At 40.5% G+C, this 24,098-nt stretch overlaps 1 pseudogene; it reads right to left on the reverse strand.

Moving 5' to 3' along the window:
• LOC132135195 (myosin heavy chain, fast skeletal muscle-like) overlaps positions 1–17,705 on the reverse strand; it is a 28,895-nt pseudogene extending 11,190 nt beyond the window's left edge.
• Positions 17,706–24,098: the final 6,393 nt, after the last annotated feature.

Below are 24,098 nucleotides of genomic sequence, written 5' to 3' on the forward strand. Positions count from 1 at the left end.
TTAGATACACATTTTTCAGGACACATGTCTTGTGAATCATTTGGCAACTACTGTTTCTCACATCAGTGATGGCCTTCTTGGCCTTCTCTGCATTCCTGGCTTCCTGAACAGTGTCGTCAACTTCACTCTGGATCTGAACAAGGTCAGCCTCAAGCTTCTTCTTGGTGTTCAGGAGACTTGTGTTCTGCAACATGAAAAGCAACAACATTAATATTTTAAATGATGCTCTCAATATCCTTAATTTCATTGTAAAAACAATATGCCCTTACCTGAGAGTGCAACAGTCCGACACGCTCACTGGCGTCCACCAGCTCTTGTTCAGCCACTTTGCGGCCTCTCTCTGTCTGCTCCAGAGCAGCTCTCAGCTCCTCAATCTCAGCTTGCATCAGAGTGTTTCTGCGCTCCACCATGGCCACCTGCTCCTTCATGTTTTCCTGTCCTCTCAGAGCATCATCAAGGTGCAGTTGGGCATCCTGAACATAACAATAGCTTTACAATAAGCTTGCAGTGTGCTTTCTGTTGCTCTTTACTAAACAAAGGTTAGATTATACAAACATAATGTAACTTAAAGTCAAAGAGAAGTCACTTACCTTGAGTTGTCCCTGAACGTTCCTGAGCTGTTTCTGGGCCTCAGCAGCCTGGCGATTGGCGTGGCTCAGCTGAATCTCCATCTCATTAAGGTCTCCCTCCATCTTCTTCTTGATTCTCAGGGCATCATTCCTGCTCCTGACCTCAGAGTCCAGAGTGCTCTGCATGGATTCAGTGACTCTCTTGCTGTTCCTCTTGATCTGCTCCATCTCCTCATCCTTCTCTGCAAGCTTCCTGTCAACCTCACCCTTGACCTGGTTTAGCTCAAGCTGGACACGAAGAATCTTGGACTCCTCGTGCTCCAGAGTGCCCTATTAATAATAAAAGCAACATTTACATTTCAGAATGAACAACACAGTATAATGGTTTTAGCAAGAATTACAGTTAATCTCCAGATACTCACTTCAGCCTCCTCCAGGGCGGTCTGAATCTCTGCCTTCTCAGTCTCCACTTGTTTCTTGGCCTTTTCCAGCTCATGGATGCTCTTACCTGTCTCACCTAACTGCTCTGTCAGATCTGAAATCTCCTCTGTACATAGAAAAAATATAATTTGTATCATTTTGAACATTCAGTAATCATATATGTTTACTTTATAATGTTTCATTCTTACGCTGCAGATTCTTGTTCTCTCTCTTGAGGGTCTCCAGCTGATCCAGAGACTCCTCATAGGAGTTCTTCATCTTGAACAGCTCAGTGCTGAGTGAACGAGCCTCTTTCTGGGCTCCTTCCAGCTGTGCCTGACCTTCTTCATATTTCTGCTTCCATTCTGCCAGGACCTTTAATGGACATATTTCAGGGTCAGGTTGGTAGCAACATGTTGATCAAAGTCCGTTTCAGCAATATTTAAAAAATGTGAATATTACATAATGATTTAAACTTGTTACCTTGTCAAAGTTCCTCTGCTTCTTGTCAAGGTTGGCAGCCAAAGAGTTGGCTCTCTCCACATCAATCATGAGGTCCTCCACCTCACCCTGGAGTCTCTGTTTGGTCTTCTCCAGAGATGCACATTTGGAGTTCACAGCCTCAATTTGTTCCTCTGCCTCTTGAAGGCGCTGAGCCAGCTTCTTCCTGTTATGAATTTGTGAACATTTTAACATGAAAGCTTTTTTTCCATATAAAAACATCATATTAATCAGCTCTTGTGATGTTCATACTTGGCCTCTTCAAGCTCCTCAGTGCGCTGGATGGCATCAGTTTCATATTTGGTTCTCCACTGAGCAACTTCACTATTGGCCTTTGACATTCCCCGCTGCAGCTCAGCCTTTGCCTCCTGCTCTTCCTCAAACTGCTCACGGAGCAGATCACAGTCATGACGGGCTGATTGCACAGCATGGGCCAGTGCATTCTTAGCCTAGGAGACAAAGAAAACATTATATTAGCTTTGTTGTATAGTAAGTAGAAAATATGTGTTTGTATTGATCATGCTGTATTACATTAACCTCCTCTTCAATCTGCCTCTTAAGCTCCTCAATTTGCTGAGTGAAAGCTTGTTTTCCTCTGGTGAGCTGAGAAACCAGAGCCTCCTTCTCCTCCAGCTGACGACCAAACTCACCTGTTTAGATTTAGATTCACTGTCAGACTGTGCAATATCTCTTTTAGTTAATATCAAAACAAACTTTTTAATATGTGTGCTTACTCTAATAAGTGCCTGCTTCTTACGGAGGGCTGCAGCAGTAGCTTCATGCTGGAGGGTGGACTCTTCAAGATCACGACGCAGCTTCTGGAATTCAGCTTCACGCTTCTTATTCATCTCGATCTGAGCAGCAGTGGCTCTTCCAGCCTTCTCAAGCCTCTCACTGATCTCCTCAAGTTCCCTGGAGAGATCAGCTCTCTGCTTCTCAACCTTGGCACGAGCAGCACGCTCAGCCTCAATCTCTTCCTCCAGTTCCTCAATGCGAGCCTACAGTGGCAAGTAATCAATGAAATCTTACTAATTTTTATGTCACCTTTAGCTTTTATACTAAATAATATATATATATATATATATATATATATATATATATATATATATATATATATATATATATATATACTAATGAAAAAAAAATTAAGAAATACCTGAAGCTCCTTGATCTTCTTCTGGAGTTGAGCACCCAGAGATTGTTCATCTTCAATCTTGCTGAGCAGCTGGCTTGTTTCAAAGTCTTTCCTGTGGGTATTCAATAATAAGTGGTTGTAAAACAATACCAAAACAACAAAAAAAGTTTTTAATAAAAGATTTCATGTTTTAATTACTTTTTAAGTTTCTCGTCAGATTGCTGCTTGTCATTCTCCAGGTCCATGATGGACTCTTGTGCTAATTTCAGGTCTCCTTCAAGCTTTCTCTTTGCTCTCTCAAGATCCATGCGGAGCTTCTTCTCTTGTTCAAGGGAGCCCTCAAGCTATGGGAAAATGATATATAAAATATGTTCAGGGCAAAAAAGCCCTTTAACATATTAATGACTTATTTAATTAGTAACTCACATCATCAACTTGCTGCTCAAGTTTTGTCTTGGATTTGGTCAGGGTGTTGACTTTGTCCTCCTCTGCCTGAAGATCATCCAGGTTCTGCTGATGTGCCTCTTGGAGAGCTTTCTTCTCTTTTGTAAGTTTGGCAATGCTCTCATCCTGAGATGCCATTTCCTCAGTCAAGTTCTTGACCTGTGGGATTTTTTGTTCCAAATGATCTTATTTTTTCCAACAATTAATATTATATATAAACATAACAAAATAGATATTAAATCTAATCTTAATCCAACCTTATTCTCAGTGGCGTGTTTCTCCTTTTCCACTTTAGCCAAGGTCAGCTCCAGGTCATCTATGTCTTTCTTTAGCTCAGAGCACTCATCCTCCAGTTTTCTCTTCTTGGCTGTCAGTTCAGCATTAATTTCTTCTTCATCCTCCAGTCTCTCAGTTGTCTCTTTGAGTTTAGCTTCAAGCTGGATTTTGCTCTTGATCAGACCCTCACACCTTTCTTCAGCATCTGAGAGATTCTCAGCTTCCTGTTAGTAAAATAGATCGCTATAATCACTGGAAACCACATTGCTATTTTTAATGGAGCCAAAATTCAGTCAATTCAATTAGGAAAACTCACAGAAGCCACTTGCAGCTGCAGATCATTTTTCTCTTGCAGCAGTGCCACCATCTTCTCTTCAAGCTCCTTCTTTTTGGCTTCAGCCTTGGCAAGATCTTCTTTGCATTTCGTAAAGTCCTCTTTCATGGTTGCCAACTCCTTCTCAGTCTCAGCACTCTTCAGCAGAGGCTTAATCTTGTAGTAAACTTTCATCCATGGCCAGTGTTTGACATTCATGAATGAGCGGATGTTGTATTGGATGGTGTAAATGGACTCCCTATGAATAATTCATAATTAAATTATAGAATCATCATTAACCATTCACACAGTTATCACATAGTCATCTTTCTTTATGACACTACTCACCTCCTCTCCATCATCTTCACAAACTCCCTCCTCATCACGTAACCACGGCAAAGAGCTTGAGTCATTGTGACCAGAGCAGCCAGTTTCTCATCACGTATCTCCTCAAGAGTACCCAGAAAACCAGCTTTGAGGAACACCTACATTTATACATAACAGCAAATCAAATGATATTGATTTACCTGTATAGGCTTAATAATCATGATTAATAAATCTTTGAAAGGCTGTAAAGTAGAACATGAACCTTTGTGTGTCCAAATCTGTACTGGTCATGATCGATATCTATGGATCCTAGGAGTTTCTGACAAGCCTTCTTGTTGTCAATAAACTGCCCCTCTGGAATTACACTGGCATTCAGCACCTTGTATCTGTGTTAAATTGATCAAAATCCTTCATATTTTTTAGTTAAGAGCCTCATACAGTAATTGGTGTTTTCACATTCGCATTTACCTCTGCTTGAAGTCACCATAGAGGATTCTGTTGGGGAAGCCCTTTCTGCAGATTCTGATGCCCTCCAGCACACCGTTACACCTCAGCTGGTGGATAACCAGGAAGTTCTCCATCAGACCTGTAGGGAACCATTTACTACATGAGCTAGGTCAGGGGTAGGCAAGTTCGGTCCTAAAGAGCCGCAGTCCTGCACAGTTCAGCTCCAACCTTGAAAAAAAAACCTCACCTTCCTGTACCGTGGTAATCCTGAGTGGATTGATAAGCTTGTTCAGGTGTGTTTGATTAAGGTTGAAGCTGAACACTGCAGGTATGCGGCTCTCTAGGACCGAACTTGCCTACCCCTGAGCTAGGTAAATTAAGATTAATACTGAATATTGTATTAATGCCAGAATATCTGTTAGCCCTTTAGTACTTTACCTGGAGTCTTGGACTCATTGGGAATCAGACAACGCACACAGTGAGGGTGAGTGCTCCTCAAGTTGGTCATAAGCTTGCCCAAATTCTCCTGTGGAGAACAGAAAAGGGACATCATGCTTTGTTTTGTTTTCCCCCCTCAAATACAGCAAATACAATTGCTGTGCATCATACCCTGAACTGGGAGGACACAGTCTGCATGGAACCACCCTTCTTATTTCCTCACTTCTTGCCACCGGTTTCTATTGAGATAAAAATACAAATTAACACATATAAATGCAAAAACAAGAAAGAAAGTGCAAAACTGAATCAAATGTTGGTTAAATTAATGTCTTTACTTATATCAGTAACACTTTTTTTTTCCTCATTACCTTCCACAACAGGTGGGTAGAGAGTAGCCAGCAGTTTGACAGAAGACTTCTGGTAAAGCTGCACAACAGACTTATTCAGTGGATCCAACCAGCCAGCAATGTTGTAGTCCACAGTTCCAGCGTAGTGGACCAGGGAGAAGTGGGCCTCGGCCTTGCCTTTGGCAGGCTTTGTTTTTTTTTGGAAACCATTGCACTTGCCAAGATGCTGATCATACAGCTTGTTCTTGAAGGAAGTGTCTGTAGCCTTGGGGAACATGCAATCCTCTTCAAGGATGGAGAAGATACCCATGGGCTGTTTATAAAATAATGTTGTTTATTTCTACAAATTAGTAATTTTTGAGAATGGAAAATGGAAATTGAAAGGTTCATAAAACAGTTAAAAACCTTCTCAATGAGCTCAATGCAAGCAGCCAAATCCATCCCGAAGTCAATGAACTCCCAAACAATGCCCTCCTTCTTGTACTCCTCTTGTTCCAGCACAAACATGTGGTGGTTGAAAAACTGTTGCAGTTTCTCATTAGTGAAGTTGATGCACAGCTGCTCCATGCTGTTGAACTGCAGGAAGAAAAAACATTTACTGACTACTAGGGGTGTAACGGTACGCAAAAATCACGGTTCGGTAAGTACCTCGGTTTTAAAGTCACGGTTTGGTTCATTTTCGGTACAGTAAGGGAAAGAAATGCAAACATTAAACTGCAGGTTGTTTATTACTATAAACTGTTTTGAACAATTTGTTTAAACTTTTTAAAAAAAATACTTTTTAATAAAATATATATAAAATAAAAAAAGAATAAGAAATAAAATACTGCTGCAAAGTTCTCCACTAAATAAAATACTCTCAGTCTCAAACCAATATCATATAATGAAATATAATAAAAAATATAAATAAATAACTATGATTACAGTGCAGCATTACCAATCCCAGCTTGTAGGCCTGCTCATATTTAAAATATATATATAACTTTTCCAAAGTGTAAAGTGCAGCATGAACAGTTTCAGTTTTGAGACCTGCTCAGATTTCGTTATTGCGTTGGACCGATCAGAATTAAGAGCAAAGGTCTGTTTAAATGCCGACGGGAGCTGCGTTTGAATTACAGTCGTTTTTCCTAGTTGTAGTGATGTTCACACTCGCGTGATGCCTTTTGAAAACTTTAGGCCGGTGACACACTGGCATATTGCACCTGTCAAACACCGTCAATACTGTTGACGGTGTCCTTTATCAGTAGGCTTTATATTTATGCTTAACATGAAGTATAGATATTGTTGTAGTGAAGACAAGATCCTGGTCTGTCGGCACCTCGGCGGTCTCCCTCTATGTCACCTACAGTAGCAGCAGCGCGTCAACGCCGCGTCAGGCACGATTCTGGTGAGTAAAGACTCACTTCAGTAGTCTACGGGTGACGTCACGGACACTACGTCCATATTTTTATACAGTCTATGGTAAAGACACAGAAAACGCGAAGCAGGTGTCACGCAACTGACAAACAGCAGGGAATGCGGAAAGGCTCCTGCGGGAGCGGGGTGCCGTTGGAATGAGAAATGGAGATGGCTAGGGAAAAACGGGTGACTGATGAGGGTTTGGTGGGCTTTCTTGAGATTTAAGCGGTCTGATCGGATGTAGCTCTTAAAAACTTCTGATGACCAGTGACCGAGTGTTTGGATCTGATGTTGGGAAAGGCCATTTTGAGCCACTGTGATGGCTGCACCTATTCTGAGGGAATGGATGGAGAAATCATCAGCTGAGATAGCAGAAAGACATAAGACAGACTTTAGGCGCTTTTAGAACCAAAAACGGGAGACAGGGCGGCTGGCGTCATCTGTGAAAAAGAGGGTCGGAAAGGGATTTAGCTTGGGATTTCCTGAGCTGAAGGAAGGCTAGGAGAGTTTGGTATTGGAGAATAGGTGAATGGAGGTTAAAAATATAAATAAAGTGGCCATATCATATGATAATATCGTGTATTGTCGATCTTACAGGCTGACGATATGACTATTTGAAAAATGACCATATCGCCCAACTCTAGCTGCAGGAGCAGGCACTGCTGGGATCCTGGAGTGAGGATGGGCTATTATGGATGGATAAGGGGATGTTAAAGAGGGTTAGCTATGGTGGGTCACAAGTTTGAGTGAAAAGGGATGGACTGGCGTTAAGGGGGTTGGCTGATGAGGGTTCGGTGATCTTCTTTTATATGGAGTCATTAGGGTATGGCGGAGCAGAGAAGTAATGGGGAGCATGAGAGGAGGAGGAAAGACAGCTGCTGGAGCTGCCTGCGGAGATGTGTTTATGCTTGGGATGGTTCTGGTAGTGGAATAAAGAGAGGGTAAATGGCGGGCATTGGGGCCTGCGCCATTAGCGGAGGAATGCTCACACTTGGGGCAGCTCTGGGAGTAGAAGAGAGAGGGGAAAGGAGGGGAATGGTGGACAATGGGGCCTGAGCCAAGGGTGTTCGGAGGAATGGGTAGGGCGGAACATAGAGAAGGAAGGGGGAGCAAGAGAGGAGGAGGAAAGATAGCTGCTGGAGCCGCCTGCGGAGACGTGCTCACGCTTGGGACGGCTTCGGAAGTGGATGAAAAGAGGGGGAAAGAGAGGGTGAACGGCGGGTATAGGGGCCTGCGCCAATATGAGAGGCAATGTCACACTGGGGTTAGACTGTGGGGCTGCAGGCCATGAGTTAGGTGAGATAGGTGTTAACGTGAGAGGGAATCAGAGTCCTTTTTGAGGGTCAGCACTAATCTGGACACTTTTTGTTGTTGGCGGCTGTACTGCGTTTGAGCTCCGTCACTATATTCTTTTCATTGACTATTTTTAACTCAAAAAACAATTTTATACATCATCGTTTCCGTTTATATAACGTGTGAATATATCCTCTATTGTATTCTACAACAAAAACAATCAGAGCGCCTCGCTATCACTAGTTTTATTTTGATCTCCCGGGTCCGCTATTAGCTTTTAGCCCGTTAGCATCAGCGGCGTGGTTGCAGCTAACTGCGCTAACATTGCTAATACTCTATTCACACACATTACCACTGCTGTACTCACTGTTACTTGCTTTAATGGCGGATGAATGTCTCCACTCTGTGCAGCTCGAGCTCGAGGCCGTGGGAAAGCAGATTCGCGACCTGGAGGTAAGGCAGGCCCAGCTGAGAGAGCGGAGAACCGCGCTGGAATCATCCCGGGCTGACGCTCACAAGTCCGGGGTAAGTATACAGCGATCTGTTAACAGTCCCACCACGTCTACTCCGTGTGTTTCTCTGCACAGGCCCGGTGCACCCAGGACGCGATCTTCCCAGATGTCCTTCACTGCGACGCCGGGACACCACGGACCCTGGGTGCATCCACAGCGGAGGACGCGAGCCGGGTCCCGGGCGACGACTTCTCCCCCTCCTGCCTTCGACATCTCCATCCGGAACCGCTTCGCTCCCCTCCGCGAGACAGGACGCGACGCTGTGATCATCGGAGACTCCATCGTCCGACACGTAAGTGCTACGTTAGCCGAAGGTAAAGTGCACACTCATTGTTTGCCTGGTGCTCGTGTTCTCGATGTTTCTGCGCAGATACCCGCGATCCTGAAGGTCGACGAGAGCCCCAGAGCGGTCGTGCTTCACGCCGGGGTTAACGACACCACGCTGCGGCAGACGGAGACGCTGAAGAGGGACTTCAGCAGCCTGATCGAGACGGTTCGCAGCACGACGCCCGCGGCGACGATCGTCGTGTCAGGACCACTGCCCACGTATCGACGAGGACACGAAAGGTTCAGTAGACTTTTTGCTTTAAATGAATGGTTGTTGTCATGGTGTAAAGAACAGAAACTGCTATTTGTTAATAACTGGAATCTTTTCTGGGAGCGTCCTAGGCTGTTTCGCGCTGATGGATTACACCCCAGCAGAATCGGAGCGGAGCTGCTCTCTGACAACATCTCCAGGACACTTCGCTCCATGTGACTAGTAAGACAATTCTCTAATAACTATTATGATGAGTTTTGTTCCACCCGCTTAAATGATAAAAGTACTTGTGCTGTAAAAACTATTAAGACTGTGTCTGTTCCCCGAATAGTGAGGTCAAAATATAATGTAGGATCTAGAAAAAATCTTATCGTAATTAAACCAGAAAAATGTAAAGTAAATGAACAAAAACAATTTTTAAAGTTTGGGCTCATAAATATTAGATCACTCACACCCAAAGCAGTTATTGTAAATGAAATGATCACAGAAAATAGTTTTGATGTACTCTGCTTGACTGAAACCTGGCTAAAACCAAATGATTATTTTGGTCTAAATGAGTCTACTCCACCAAACTACTGTTATAAGCATGAGCCCCGTCAGACTGGTCGTGGAGGAGGTGTTGCAACAATATATAGTGATATTCTCAATGTTACCCAGAAAACAGGATACAGGTTTAACTCTTTTGAAATACTTTTGCTAAATGTTACACTGTCAGACATGCAAAAGAAATCTAATGTATCTCTTGCTCTGGCTACTGTGTATAGACCACCAGGGCCGTATACAGAATTCCTAAAAGAATTTGCAGATTTCCTCTCAGATCTTCTAGTTACAGTTGATAAGGCGCTAATCATGGGAGATTTTAATATTCACGTTGAAAATGCAAATGATACATTAGGACTTGCGTTTACTGACCTAATAAACTCCTTTGGAGTCAAGCAAAATGTCACCGGGCCCACTCATCGTTTTAATCATACACTAGATCTAATTATATCGCATGGAATCGATCTTACTGCTATAGATATTGTACCCCAATGTGATGATATTACAGACCATTTCCTTGTATCGTGCATGCTGCGTATAACTGATATTAACTATATGTCTCAGCGTTACCGTCTGGGCAGAACTATTGTTCCAGCCACCAAAGACAGATTCGCAAATAACCTGCCTGATCTATCTCAACTGCTATTTGTACCCAAAAATACACATGAATTAGACGAAATTACTGACAACATGGGCACTATTTTCTCTAATACATTAGAAGCTGTTGCCCCCATCAAATTGAAAAAGGTTAGAGAAAAACGTACTGTGCCATGGTATAACAGTAATACTCACTCTCTCAAGAAAGTAACTCGTAGTCTTGAACGCAAATGGAGAAAAACTAACTTGGAAGTTTTTAAAATTGCATGGAAAAACAGTATGTCCAGCTATAGACAGGCTCTAAAAACTGCTAGGGCAGAGCATATCCACAAACTCATTGAAAATAACCAAAACAATCCAAGGTTTTTATTTAGCACAGTGGCTAAATTAACAAATTACCAGACGCCACCTGATTCAAATATTCCACCAACGTTAAATAGTAATGACTTTATGAATTTCTTCACTGATAAAATAGATAACATTAGAAATACAATAGCGAATGTAGATTCTACAGCGTCTAACACTTCAGTTTCATCCATCGCACCCAAAGATAAACTGCAGTGCTTTACAAATATAGGACAGGAAGAGCTAAATAAACTTATCACTGTATCTAAACCAACAACATGTTTATTAGATCCTGTACCCACTAAATTACTAAAAGAGCTGTTACCTGTAGCCGAAGAACCGCTTCTCAATATCATTAACTCGTCGTTATCTTTAGGTCACGTCCCAAAACCATTCAAGCTGGCGGTTATCAAGCCTCTTATTAAGAAACCAAAACTAGATCCTAGTGTACTGGCAAATTATAGGCCTATTTCAAATCTTCCATTTATGTCTAAAATTTTAGAAAAAGTTGTGTCTGCTCAATTGAGCACCTTCCTGCATAAAAATGATCTGTATGAAGAATTTCAGTCAGGTTTTAGGCCCCACCATAGCACAGAAACTGCACTTGTTAAAATTACAAATGACCTGCTTCTTGCGTCAGATCAAGGCTGCATCTCATTTCTAGTCTTACTTGATCTTAGTGCTGCGTTCGACACCATAGATCATGACATACTCATAGATCGATTACAAAACTATACAGGTATTCAAGGGCAGGCTCTAAGATGGTTTAGATCCTACCTGTCCGATCGCTACCATTTTGTTTACTTAAATGGGGTGTCATCTCATTTATCATCAGTAAAATATGGAGTGCCACAAGGATCCGTCCTAGGTCCCCTTCTATTTTCAATATACATGTTGCCCCTTGGTAATATTATTAGAAAATACGGAATAAGCTTCCACTGTTATGCTGATGATACTCAGCTATATATTTCAACGAGACCAGATGAAACTTCCCAATTATCTAAGCTAACAGAGTGTGTTAAAAATGTAAAAGATTGGATGACAAATAATTTTCTCCAATTAAATTCAGATAAGACAGAGATATTAATTATTGGACCAAAAAACACCACACAGAATCTTGTAGATTACAATCTGCAACTAGACGGATGTACTGTTACTTCCTCTACAGTCAGAAATCTGGGTGTTATATTAGACAGCAATTTGTCTTTTGAAAATCATATTTCCAATGTTACAAAAACTGCATTCTTCCATCTTAGAAACATTGCCAAGCTACGAAACATGTTATCTGTTTCTGATGCAGAAAAGCTAGTTCATGCATTCATGACCTCTAGACTGGACTATTGTAATGCACTTCTAGGTGGTTGTCCTGCTTCGTCAATAAACAAGCTACAGGTAGTCCAAAATGCAGCAGCTAGAGTCCTTACCAGGTCAAGAAAATATGATCATATTACCCCAATTTTACAGTCTCTGCACTGGCTACCTATTAAGTTCCGTATCTGTTACAAATTATCATTACTTACCTATAAGGCCCTAAATGGTTTAGCTCCTGCGTACCTAACTAGCCTTCTACCACGCTACAACCCATCACGCACCCTAAGGTCACAAAACGCTGGACTTTTGGTAGTTCCTAGGATAGCAAAGTCCACTAAAGGAGGTAGAGCTTTTTCACATTTGGCTCCCAAACTCTGGAATAGCCTTCCTGATAATGTTCGGGGTTCAGACACACTCTGAGTGTGTCTGACGTAAGTGCTACGTTAGCCGAAGGTAAAGTGCACACTCATTGTTTGCCTGGTGCTCGTGTTCTCGATGTTTCTGCGCAGATACCCGCGATCCTGAAGGTCGACGAGAGCCCCAGAGCGGTCGTGCTTCACGCCGGGGTTAACGACACCACGCTGCGGCAGACGGAGACGCTGAAGAGGGACTTCAGCAGCCTGATCGAGACGGTTCGCAGCACGACGCCCGCGGCGACGATCGTCGTGTCAGGACCACTGCCCACGTATCGACGAGGACACGAAAGGTTCAGTAGACTTTTTGCTTTAAATGAATGGTTGTTGTCATGGTGTAAAGAACAGAAACTGCTATTTGTTAATAACTGGAATCTTTTCTGGGAGCGTCCTAGGCTGTTTCGCGCTGATGGATTACACCCCAGCAGAATCGGAGCGGAGCTGCTCTCTGACAACATCTCCAGGACACTTCGCTCCATGTGACTAGTAAGACAATTCTCTAATAACTATTATGATGAGTTTTGTTCCACCCGCTTAAATGATAAAAGTACTTGTGCTGTAAAAACTATTAAGACTGTGTCTGTTCCCCGAATAGTGAGGTCAAAATATAATGTAGGATCTAGAAAAAATCTTATCGTAATTAAACCAGAAAAATGTAAAGTAAATGAACAAAAACAATTTTTAAAGTTTGGGCTCATAAATATTAGATCACTCACACCCAAAGCAGTTATTGTAAATGAAATGATCACAGAAAATAGTTTTGATGTACTCTGCTTGACTGAAACCTGGCTAAAACCAAATGATTATTTTGGTCTAAATGAGTCTACTCCACCAAACTACTGTTATAAGCATGAGCCCCGTCAGACTGGTCGTGGAGGAGGTGTTGCAACAATATATAGTGATATTCTCAATGTTACCCAGAAAACAGGATACAGGTTTAACTCTTTTGAAATACTTTTGCTAAATGTTACACTGTCAGACATGCAAAAGAAATCTAATGTATCTCTTGCTCTGGCTACTGTGTATAGACCACCAGGGCCGTATACAGAATTCCTAAAAGAATTTGCAGATTTCCTCTCAGATCTTCTAGTTACAGTTGATAAGGCGCTAATCATGGGAGATTTTAATATTCACGTTGAAAATGCAAATGATACATTAGGACTTGCGTTTACTGACCTAATAAACTCCTTTGGAGTCAAGCAAAATGTCACCGGGCCCACTCATCGTTTTAATCATACACTAGATCTAATTATATCGCATGGAATCGATCTTACTGCTATAGATATTGTACCCCAATGTGATGATATTACAGACCATTTCCTTGTATCGTGCATGCTGCGTATAACTGATATTAACTATATGTCTCAGCGTTACCGTCTGGGCAGAACTATTGTTCCAGCCACCAAAGACAGATTCGCAAATAACCTGCCTGATCTATCTCAACTGCTATTTGTACCCAAAAATACACATGAATTAGACGAAATTACTGACAACATGGGCACTATTTTCTCTAATACATTAGAAGCTGTTGCCCCCATCAAATTGAAAAAGGTTAGAGAAAAACGTACTGTGCCATGGTATAACAGTAATACTCACTCTCTCAAGAAAGTAACTCGTAGTCTTGAACGCAAATGGAGAAAAACTAACTTGGAAGTTTTTAAAATTGCATGGAAAAACAGTATGTCCAGCTATAGACAGGCTCTAAAAACTGCTAGGGCAGAGCATATCCACAAACTCATTGAAAATAACCAAAACAATCCAAGGTTTTTATTTAGCACAGTGGCTAAATTAACAAATTACCAGACGCCACCTGATTCAAATATTCCACCAACGTTAAATAGTAATGACTTTATGAATTTCTTCACTGATAAAATAGATAACATTAGAAATACAATAGCGAATGTAGATTCTACAGCGTCTAACACTTCAGTTTCATCCATCGCACCCAAAGATAAACTGCAGTGCTTTACAAATATAGGACAGGAAGAGCTAAATAAACTTATCACTGTATCTAAACCAACAACATGTTTATTAGATCCTGTACCCACTAAATTACTAAAAGAGCTGTTACCTGTAGCCGAAGAACCGCTTCTCAATATCATTAACTCGTCGTTATCTTTAGGTCACGTCCCAAAACCATTCAAGCTGGCGGTTATCAAGCCTCTTATTAAGAAACCAAAACTAGATCCTAGTGTACTGGCAAATTATAGGCCTATTTCAAATCTTCCATTTATGTCTAAAATTTTAGAAAAAGTTGTGTCTGCTCAATTGAGCACCTTCCTGCATAAAAATGATCTGTATGAAGAATTTCAGTCAGGTTTTAGGCCCCACCATAGCACAGAAACTGCACTTGTTAAAATTACAAATGACCTGCTTCTTGCGTCAGATCAAGGCTGCATCTCATTTCTAGTCTTACTTGATCTTAGTGCTGCGTTCGACACCATAGATCATGACATACTCATAGATCGATTACAAAACTATACAGGTATTCAAGGGCAGGCTCTAAGATGGTTTAGATCCTACCTGTCCGATCGCTACCATTTTGTTTACTTAAATGGGGTGTCATCTCATTTATCATCAGTAAAATATGGAGTGCCACAAGGATCCGTCCTAGGTCCCCTTCTATTTTCAATATACATGTTGCCCCTTGGTAATATTATTAGAAAATACGGAATAAGCTTCCACTGTTATGCTGATGATACTCAGCTATATATTTCAACGAGACCAGATGAAACTTCCCAATTATCTAAGCTAACAGAGTGTGTTAAAAATGTAAAAGATTGGATGACAAATAATTTTCTCCAATTAAATTCAGATAAGACAGAGATATTAATTATTGGACCAAAAAACACCACACAGAATCTTGTAGATTACAATCTGCAACTAGACGGATGTACTGTTACTTCCTCTACAGTCAGAAATCTGGGTGTTATATTAGACAGCAATTTGTCTTTTGAAAATCATATTTCCAATGTTACAAAAACTGCATTCTTCCATCTTAGAAACATTGCCAAGCTACGAAACATGTTATCTGTTTCTGATGCAGAAAAGCTAGTTCATGCATTCATGACCTCTAGACTGGACTATTGTAATGCACTTCTAGGTGGTTGTCCTGCTTCGTCAATAAACAAGCTACAGGTAGTCCAAAATGCAGCAGCTAGAGTCCTTACCAGGTCAAGAAAATATGATCATATTACCCCAATTTTACAGTCTCTGCACTGGCTACCTATTAAGTTCCGTATCTGTTACAAATTATCATTACTTACCTATAAGGCCCTAAATGGTTTAGCTCCTGCGTACCTAACTAGCCTTCTACCACGCTACAACCCATCACGCACCCTAAGGTCACAAAACGCTGGACTTTTGGTAGTTCCTAGGATAGCAAAGTCCACTAAAGGAGGTAGAGCTTTTTCACATTTGGCTCCCAAACTCTGGAATAGCCTTCCTGATAATGTTCGGGGTTCAGACACACTCTCTCTGTTTAAATCTAGATTAAAAACGCATCTCTTTCGCCAAGCATTCGAATAATGTATCTCTTAAATTGTGAGTGTAGTTGCATCTGCATTTTTATTCTTTAGCTTGGGTTAAACTAATTTTACTTTGTTGGATCAGCAGCTATGCTAATGATGTCTCTATCTTGTTTCTATGTTTTGCCACGGGATTTACATCCCGTGGTAACTAGGATTTACACAAGCTCCAGTCTGGATCCAGAACACCTGAGAAGAGATGATGCTGACCCTCAGAGGACCCCAGATGATCCTAACCTTGAATCAACAAACAGAACTAACAATTATTGCTACATGTGTGACTGCATCATATAATTACTATTAATTAATAATATTGATAGTTCATCATCTAGCTGACTACGTCTTGTATTATTATTATTATTTTTAATTTTCTGTAAAGTTGCTTTGTAACGATTTGTATTGTAAAAAGCGCTATACAAATAAACTTGAATTGAATTGAATTGAATTGAATGAGTAGGGGAGAGGGTTGTCGGAAAAGGGTTGTGAATGGGTCTGCACCGCTATCGGAGGCATGCTCACGTTAGCGTCTACTACGGGAGCTGGAGGCCACTGAAAAGGAAAAAGGAGGTAAGAAGTAGCAGGAAGAAAGTAAGGGTCTGGGTTGCAAGTGGAAGCAGCTTCGCACTTGCTTCACGTGTTGTTGGTCACAGGAAGGGAATCCTGAAGACCCTGTGTGCAACCTGCACTACTACCGGAGGCAGCCTTACGCTAGTGTTTACTACGGGAGCTGGAGACCGCTGAACAGAAAAATGGTTATTAATAGCATGAGGGAGCGGAAGAGTTGTGGGCATGTTTACAAATGGAGGCAGCCTCACGTTTGCTTCAGCTGTTGTAGCTGTAGGCCAGGCGAAGGGGTTGTGGTGTGTGATGTCTTGAAGAACCTGTGTAGCCTGCACTGCTAGCAGAGGCAGCCTTATGCTAATGTCTGCTACTTGAGCTGGAGGACACTAAAAAGAAAAAAGGGGGGTTAGAAGTAACAGGATGGAAATACTGGGATGTGCAGGCCAGTGTTGCAAGTAAAAGCAGCTTATGCTTGCTTCGGCTGCTGTAGATGTTGGCTGCGGGAAAGTAGAGGGGTTAGTAACATTAGACAATTCCTCGAGCCTTGTCCACATTAATATGTTCCTGTTGAAAAAACATCTTTTCCTCTCGATTTGACCTTCCAGCCTTTTTAAACGCTCTCCAGAGTGGATACATTTGAAGATGCTGTTTTCACGTTGTAGTATGGACTGTAGAAACAGAGGCTTTTGAAAAGAAGCATGTTTAATAGACAATAGACAATAGACATGTTTATAGCAGTAACGTTAACTTGCAGTTATGTGCTATTCACTTTCACATGGTTTCTAAAAATTTATTTTGCATGCTTTTCATATTACAGTCCTAAAAGACAACAGAGAATTTACTCACAATTGCTGTCCTGCGGAAAACACGAGGGCAGTTGCGTTTTAGATCAATTCTGAGTGATCGCGCCAGTAAATGGGGAAATTTCCATAAATTGATCCTGCCGGAAATTTGAATGAAACTTATGTCTGTATCGTCTGAGTGAGGTTTGGACATGCACAGCAAGGCAGGTGTAACGTTAATGGATTCAGACATTTCAGTGTGGATGACAGCTCTGAAAAAATACCTTGTTGGCTTCATGGTTAAAAATGGCATCGACATCGGACAGAATTACGTCATAACATCGTTTAACAAACTTTAGCAGCGAAACCTGCATTTAAGCAGCTTCACCTGAAAATATTAATTTGCAACACACTGTCTGCTCCGCTAGTGGAGGCAGCCTCGAACTGCGTTGCGGCCGGAAAAGCCGCGGTGAAGGGCTGAACCGCCGCAGGAAGTGAGTGAGGCTTTGCTTCGGTGAGATCTGGGGCGCGGCCCCATTACTTCTCTGGTGGTGTCGAGCGAGGCGAGCTCGGGGCTTTGCACTTTGCAGCGTGTGTCTGTTCGAGAAGAGCAGGTGTCGCGATAACGCTTGGTACTCGGCGGCTGTGTTAGGCGGGATAGGAGTGATCATGGGGCCGGCGAATTGCAGCAGATCTGAAAAATCCCCGGTCTAACGTTAGATCTCTTCGTTGGATGGAAAATTGAGTCTGTGATAAGATGGCAAACTGCGCGAACCGAATTCTGAAAGTCGAGAGATAACGAAGGTAGGATGTACTTGATTATTTATAGGCGTTTTCTCGAGCAGATTGGTAAACCGTGTAATTGCTGATGATGATGAACTGGCCATGTTAATTATCCGTGCACGCTCCTCCCGAAATTCGTTTGTGAAACGTCACTTAAGAGAATGTAAATGTGGAATCCCAAGTTTACAGCAATACGTTAAATTGTATAGACATGAACAGCCATCAATCACTTAATTAACCCTCACATTGAGTTCCTCAATGAGGTTAAAATTATATTAGATACACCAGTAAAGGTCACAGTCTGGAAGTAAAGTTACTTGGGTCTCCTGTGAAAAGGGAGTCCCCTTTGTTGTCGTTGAAAGGGGTATCCCGATGTCGCTGATTGGCTGGAAGTTCAGTAGTCGTTGAAGTGACGTCTTGGGAAGCCCGTGGTTGGGCGTTGGCTGAAGATGCAGAGTTGTGTGGCTGGTTGGAGTTGAACGGGCAGTCGAGGTCAGACGGCGTTACAAAACTTAACTCAGAACACGAAACTCTCAAACGGAAAAGAAAAGAAATAAAGTTTGACGAGACTAGGTGGTGTTTCTTCTCATCGTGGCTAAGTAGCAGCAGGCGTGCAGGCTGAAGCACGCTGGAACCGCGCTCAAAGAACAGTGATGACAAACAGCATGGCTAAAAGCTAAAGCTAAGAAGCAAAGCTAAAAGCTGGCATGACTGATTGCAAAAGCAAAGCTAAAACTAAAAGCATACATGACTAATAGCAGAGCAAAGCTAGAAGCTAAAAGCAAACATGACTAATAGCAAAAGCTAAGAAGCTAAAAGCAAGATTTTATGGTGTCCTAAGTATTTAAACTGGCCTGTTGGCCACACCTCAAATGTTGTCTTGACCAATCAGATATTGTCTTGGCTCGGGGGTATCATAAATCATGTTATCTTATCAAGCATGTGGTCCGAATTTTCCCGCTCTTGAAGGGTATAATTTTGGACATGATTCCTATAACAAGAATATGATACATTTGACAAATAACTGATGGTCAGGACTATTTCAAGCAAGCAGATTCAATCACACACATACCAAACATAATTCTGAATCCTTAAGCTATCCCATAGTTATTAAAAGACATACATAATAAGTGATTATAACATGATAGTCAAATGTGTGGGTTACACATAAATGAATATGGAGTGAAGCGATGGACTGATATTCATTTATAAGTCCTTTTGAGTTCATTTTGGTCCATATATATGTAGAAAAGACAGTTTCTTTGCCATTCTCTTGACAAAGATTTCTGTGGAGACCAGAGGTTCAAAGGCCCCCCCCCCCCCCCCCTTAGGAATTTCAGTCTGGTTCTGCTGGGGGAAGTCAAATGAACTTTTGTAGTACTCTCATGGGTTTACATGTGATGTCCGGCGTTGCCTATCAAATACGAACAACAAATCTGACAATCTCTTCTCACAATTATTAATTGTCAATAATTGTTCTAGTGGTGTTAATGTTGAAAGCTGTTCAGTGAAAGGATTGGTTGGTCATCTTGCTTGGGACTTGTGGCACAGAATGTTTTATGACTTTTTGCCTTACTGAGGAATTTGGCTCATGTTTCAGCCACAGCCCTGATCGACTCTTTAATTTGTCTGGTTCGGGTCATTTCTGCTACAATTACCTGTCCATCACTTTAGAGATGTTCTCTTATACCCTTTCTTTGTTACTTGTTGATTTCACCAAGTACAACATGTTCCAGGAACAACATTCCGACCAACCAATCAGAAGTGAGATATAACTTTTCAGGAAATATCTGTTTTAGGCTTACAATCAGGATTAGCCATTGTTAATCAGCTATCATTTCCCTCTGATTTTAGGACTAAATTATGGGTAGGGTTAGATTTAGGGGTAGGGATTGGGTTAAGTCTATATTTTTGGACAATAATGTTGATCCAGGATCATCAGAAGATGTTGATCCAGAAACATGTCTTACTTGGCAAAATCATGGCAACCCTTTTTCTTCTCCCTGAATCTTTTCAAGGTCATCCTGCAGATATTCATCTCCCTTGCCACCTGACGTATGGTTTTTCCCTGTTGCATCTCTTTCACTGCTCTGTCCAACTCCACAAGAGCAGTTGAAGCCCTGTCGGTCTTCCATGTATAAGTGTGTGGCATAATGGGTTTTCGTCTAAAATTAAGAATGCTACATAGTTAAGTGCTAAAATGCAAGAGTGCAATGTACAATTACAAATTAATAATGTGTTGAAAATAATCATAAGTGGGGCTGAGTTGTGCCACTGGCACAACTTAACCCAGGCCCTTTGCCACAAATCACCCCATACCCACAATTTTGAAAAACTAGCATGATCCAGCAGTTAAGAGCTAACATCATGCTAACTGTATAGACCCATTGCGTAGCCTAGTAAAGCAGTAAAACACGTGTGAAATGTTTTCAAACTTTTCTAGAATTGTTCAGACGCTACAATCAAAAAACCTTGATCATAGAAATTTTACTTTGAAAGGAAAAAAACAGTTTTTTGAGCTAAAATGTGATTACCTCTCATGTCATGTGTCTCTCTTCTTTGGAGGATGAGTAAAATGGATGGCTTTTTAAAATTATGTGGTCACATGACCAATTTCTTCAATGGTTTTCCAGAAACAAGGGGAGGAACTACTTCCCCCCTGGCACAAATCACCCCACTCTCCCCTACTGTCAGAAAAAAGGTTGTCGATGGGACGGTACACTTATGTTGTTCCTTTTAGGTAGCCTACTGATATTACACACTTTACCAATAGCCTACAGTAGCCTACCTTTAAGGAACCGTTTAGATACAAAGTTGTTTCTTTTGAAAAGTTAACGGCCCAGTGACAACATTTGTAGCTTTTATTTCTAAAAGTGTATTCCTAAAATCCCGTTGATTGTGGTCAGTCTGTCCCACATTGTTGCAAAATGGACGCCTGTGTTAAGTTGGTTGATCTTATTATATTTATAAATGTAATATTATAATTCTACATTTTTGTCTCATACAGATGTCTGTAAATGCATGCAGAATTTACAGTATATAAAGACCAGGGCAACCACTGATGATTCTGTAAGAGCAGATTAAACAAATTCATATTCGATTCAGAAGCTTTGCAAACGTATTCAGCCGGTTAACTTAAAAGACTCACTCTTGTGCACAATACGAAATGTTAATTGAATTAATTCAAGTGCACAGTGGAAGTGTAGTTTTTCATTCAGTATTTTGAAAATAAACAATGTTTTATGTCATAATTTTAGCAGGCTTATTTTGATCACAAAAATGAACATTGAATTAGGCTACTTCCTCCTAATGAATTAGCATAAAACCCTCTGTCGCGTTTCTGCAGATGATATAAAGGTGCAGTCACACTTTCGTTCAATTTACTTATGGGAAACCGGAAACGCAAGCTCATGCAAAGAACAAAAAAATACATTCCGCTGCGCATTTTACCGAGGACCAAAATGAACTCCGGTCCTTGTTTTTTTTGAGGGGGGCAAAACCAAAAAAAAATTGGGGCACTAAGGGGGTGGGTGCTACTTAATAAAAATAATCTAGTTGTTACAAACCATTGAAAGATAAGATAGCACACTGTAATAATAATTTCAGCCTTTATTGTAGATGTTTTTATAAGAGTGTTTTTATAATCTTTTCCCCACACTCTCTGATCCTGCTTCTGCCTAATCTTCAGTAGAAGTAGGGGTCGGAGAGAGTGGGGTAAGTTGACCCACCCCTTGCACCTTGGCAGCTGTACACTTTTACTGTCATGTGACCATGTACTTTGAAACTACCCATCATTTCTACCAGACTGAAAAGGAGAAACACATTGGGGGAATGGAAGGCACCCATTTACTTTCAAAACTGTTTTTGACTTGTCAAAGTAATATTTATGATGCATGATGATTTAGCAACATGCAAATTTGTGCAAACCATTTACCTAAATATTATAAATATTATAGCTGAATTATGGTATTTTAATGTGATATAACTGGTTATATTATTAGTAATTTATTTGATAGGGACAATGTACAAGTGGATCAAATCCTTCATTGATAAGAACCAGAAAATGCTCTTTGTCACATTATAATCAGATATATCTGTCCACCTGTTGGCTAATGGCCAACAAACTCTCTGTTTAGTCTGTTTTTAGGAAGGTTACAACTTTGGTGTTCAAAATACAATTGTTTCAGAAATGCAAACAATTAAATACTGAAAATTCAACTTCATTTGGTTGTTTTTGTTGTTAAAGACAACTTTAAGAAAATAAATATTACTGTAAAAGGAAATTATTAAATTCATTTTTAAATTATTATTTATTTTACATGGATTTGAATCAGACTCAGATGGTCATTTTACACCCAGATGGTGCATCTTACCCACTTACTCGACTCTGGTCAACACCCATAACCTGGGGCAAATTGAACCATGGGAACACTTTTTTTTTTTCTTTCTTTTTTTAAGAACTCTCTGTCATATATATTCTGATCATTTAAAATCATAAGAAACTTCCTGAAATTACCTTAGATACTTTCATTGTACTGTCATTTCCCCTTATCTTCAGGACCACTTAAGTACAAAATGGCTTATCTTACCCCACTCTCCCCTATAAGTATTAGACATTTAGTTTAATATTTTACAGCATAAATCCATATTATATGCTAATAAAAAAACTCATTTAAAACATTTAGATTATAATTTTTATAGCCTATTTATAGGCCTACTATTAATATGGTTTTAAGAAAATATTATAAATAGACTATGTGTTATATAGATTACTAGTATCAAGGCAAGTGATTATAATGGGAAATACATTTCATTACAAGAATTCAAGTGTGAAAAACTGCTAAATATTCTATATGATGATCATATCATATGTTGAACTACCTTTTGCAGCCTCCCTCCTCATGTTTTCTGTCTCCGTTCTCTGTTTTTATTTATTAATTTTTTCTATAAAGTGTGCCAAGTGATGGTAATTTCCGTAAAGCATCTTTGGGAACTGTAGTCTCCACTCTCCAGAGAGTGGACACACAGATTCTGAGTCATCCTGTGGAGAGGATCAGTGGATCTTTAGTGGAGCGATAACAGAACATTGTGAACTGGGGGGATGGTGGGGGATTGCTGAGAGGGGCACCTCAGACGATGAGGTCAGAGGGGCAATGGCTCTAGCCACCGGACCACCTCCCTGTGCACTGCCTTGAACGAACTGTTGTAGCCTATAAAATATTTCACAAAGTGAGGACACCCCTCACATATCAGCAACCATTTTATTATATGTTCTCAAGGGACAATACTATAGAAATTAAAATTGGAAATATTTTAGTCAATGTGCAGCTTTTAAAGCTGTACAGATTTACTGTCCTCTAAAAATAACTCAACATACAGCCATTATTTTCGAAATAACTGGCAACAAATGTGAGTACACCCTAGGTGAAAATGTCAAAACTGTGTCCAAAGTGTCAATAATTTGTGTGAGCACCATAATTATCTAGCACTGCCTCAATCCTCCTGGAATTCACCAGAGCTGCACAAGTTGTTGCAGGGATCCTCTTCCACTCCTCCATAATGACATCATGGATGCTGGATGTTAATAGGGTTCAGTTCTGGAGACATACATGGCCACTCCATCACCTTCAACTTCACCAGAGCCACCCAGATCTGTAGCTATAGTTTTTATTTAAGTATTATTTATTAGAATGGGCTAATTGAATAGAACATGATGTTAGTGAGTGTGACTAAACCTTTTTTGTTGTTTTGTTTATTGATTAAAACAGATTATTTATACTGTGTATTTCAGTGGTAATAAACGGATGTAATGTAAACTTAGATACATTTTATTGCCTATTTATTCAACTTCAATCCCAAAACTAATAAAACTAAATCTTAATGCATTTATTACATTTTTAATTAACCAACATATGTTAAAACTATTAATGGCCATTTTTCCAGCTCAAAAGAGTCCACTATTGTGGGTCCCAAGATATTTATTCAACCACTCCATTTCTTCTGGAGCTTTTGCTATCATTGCAGAATTCCCACTCAGGTAAATTCCATTAAATAATTAACTGTTCGCTTGTGATCACCTAAGTGTGAGTTCTTATAGGCTGCTTAACTTTTAATTTAAAACTTCTATTTTTCTTACATGTGTGGAAGTAACCTTTATGAACAAGCTTTTTTACATTCTTGACAAGACTTTAAAATGTTTCATTATTTAAGCCATAATGTCATTTTTTTAAATTAATTTATTTGAGAATAAAATTAATCTAAAGATCACTCCAAAACAAATA

This window comes from Carassius carassius, chromosome 4 (genome assembly GCF_963082965.1).
Source record: "Carassius carassius chromosome 4, fCarCar2.1, whole genome shotgun sequence".
Taxonomy (NCBI): Eukaryota; Metazoa; Chordata; class Actinopteri; order Cypriniformes; family Cyprinidae; genus Carassius; species Carassius carassius.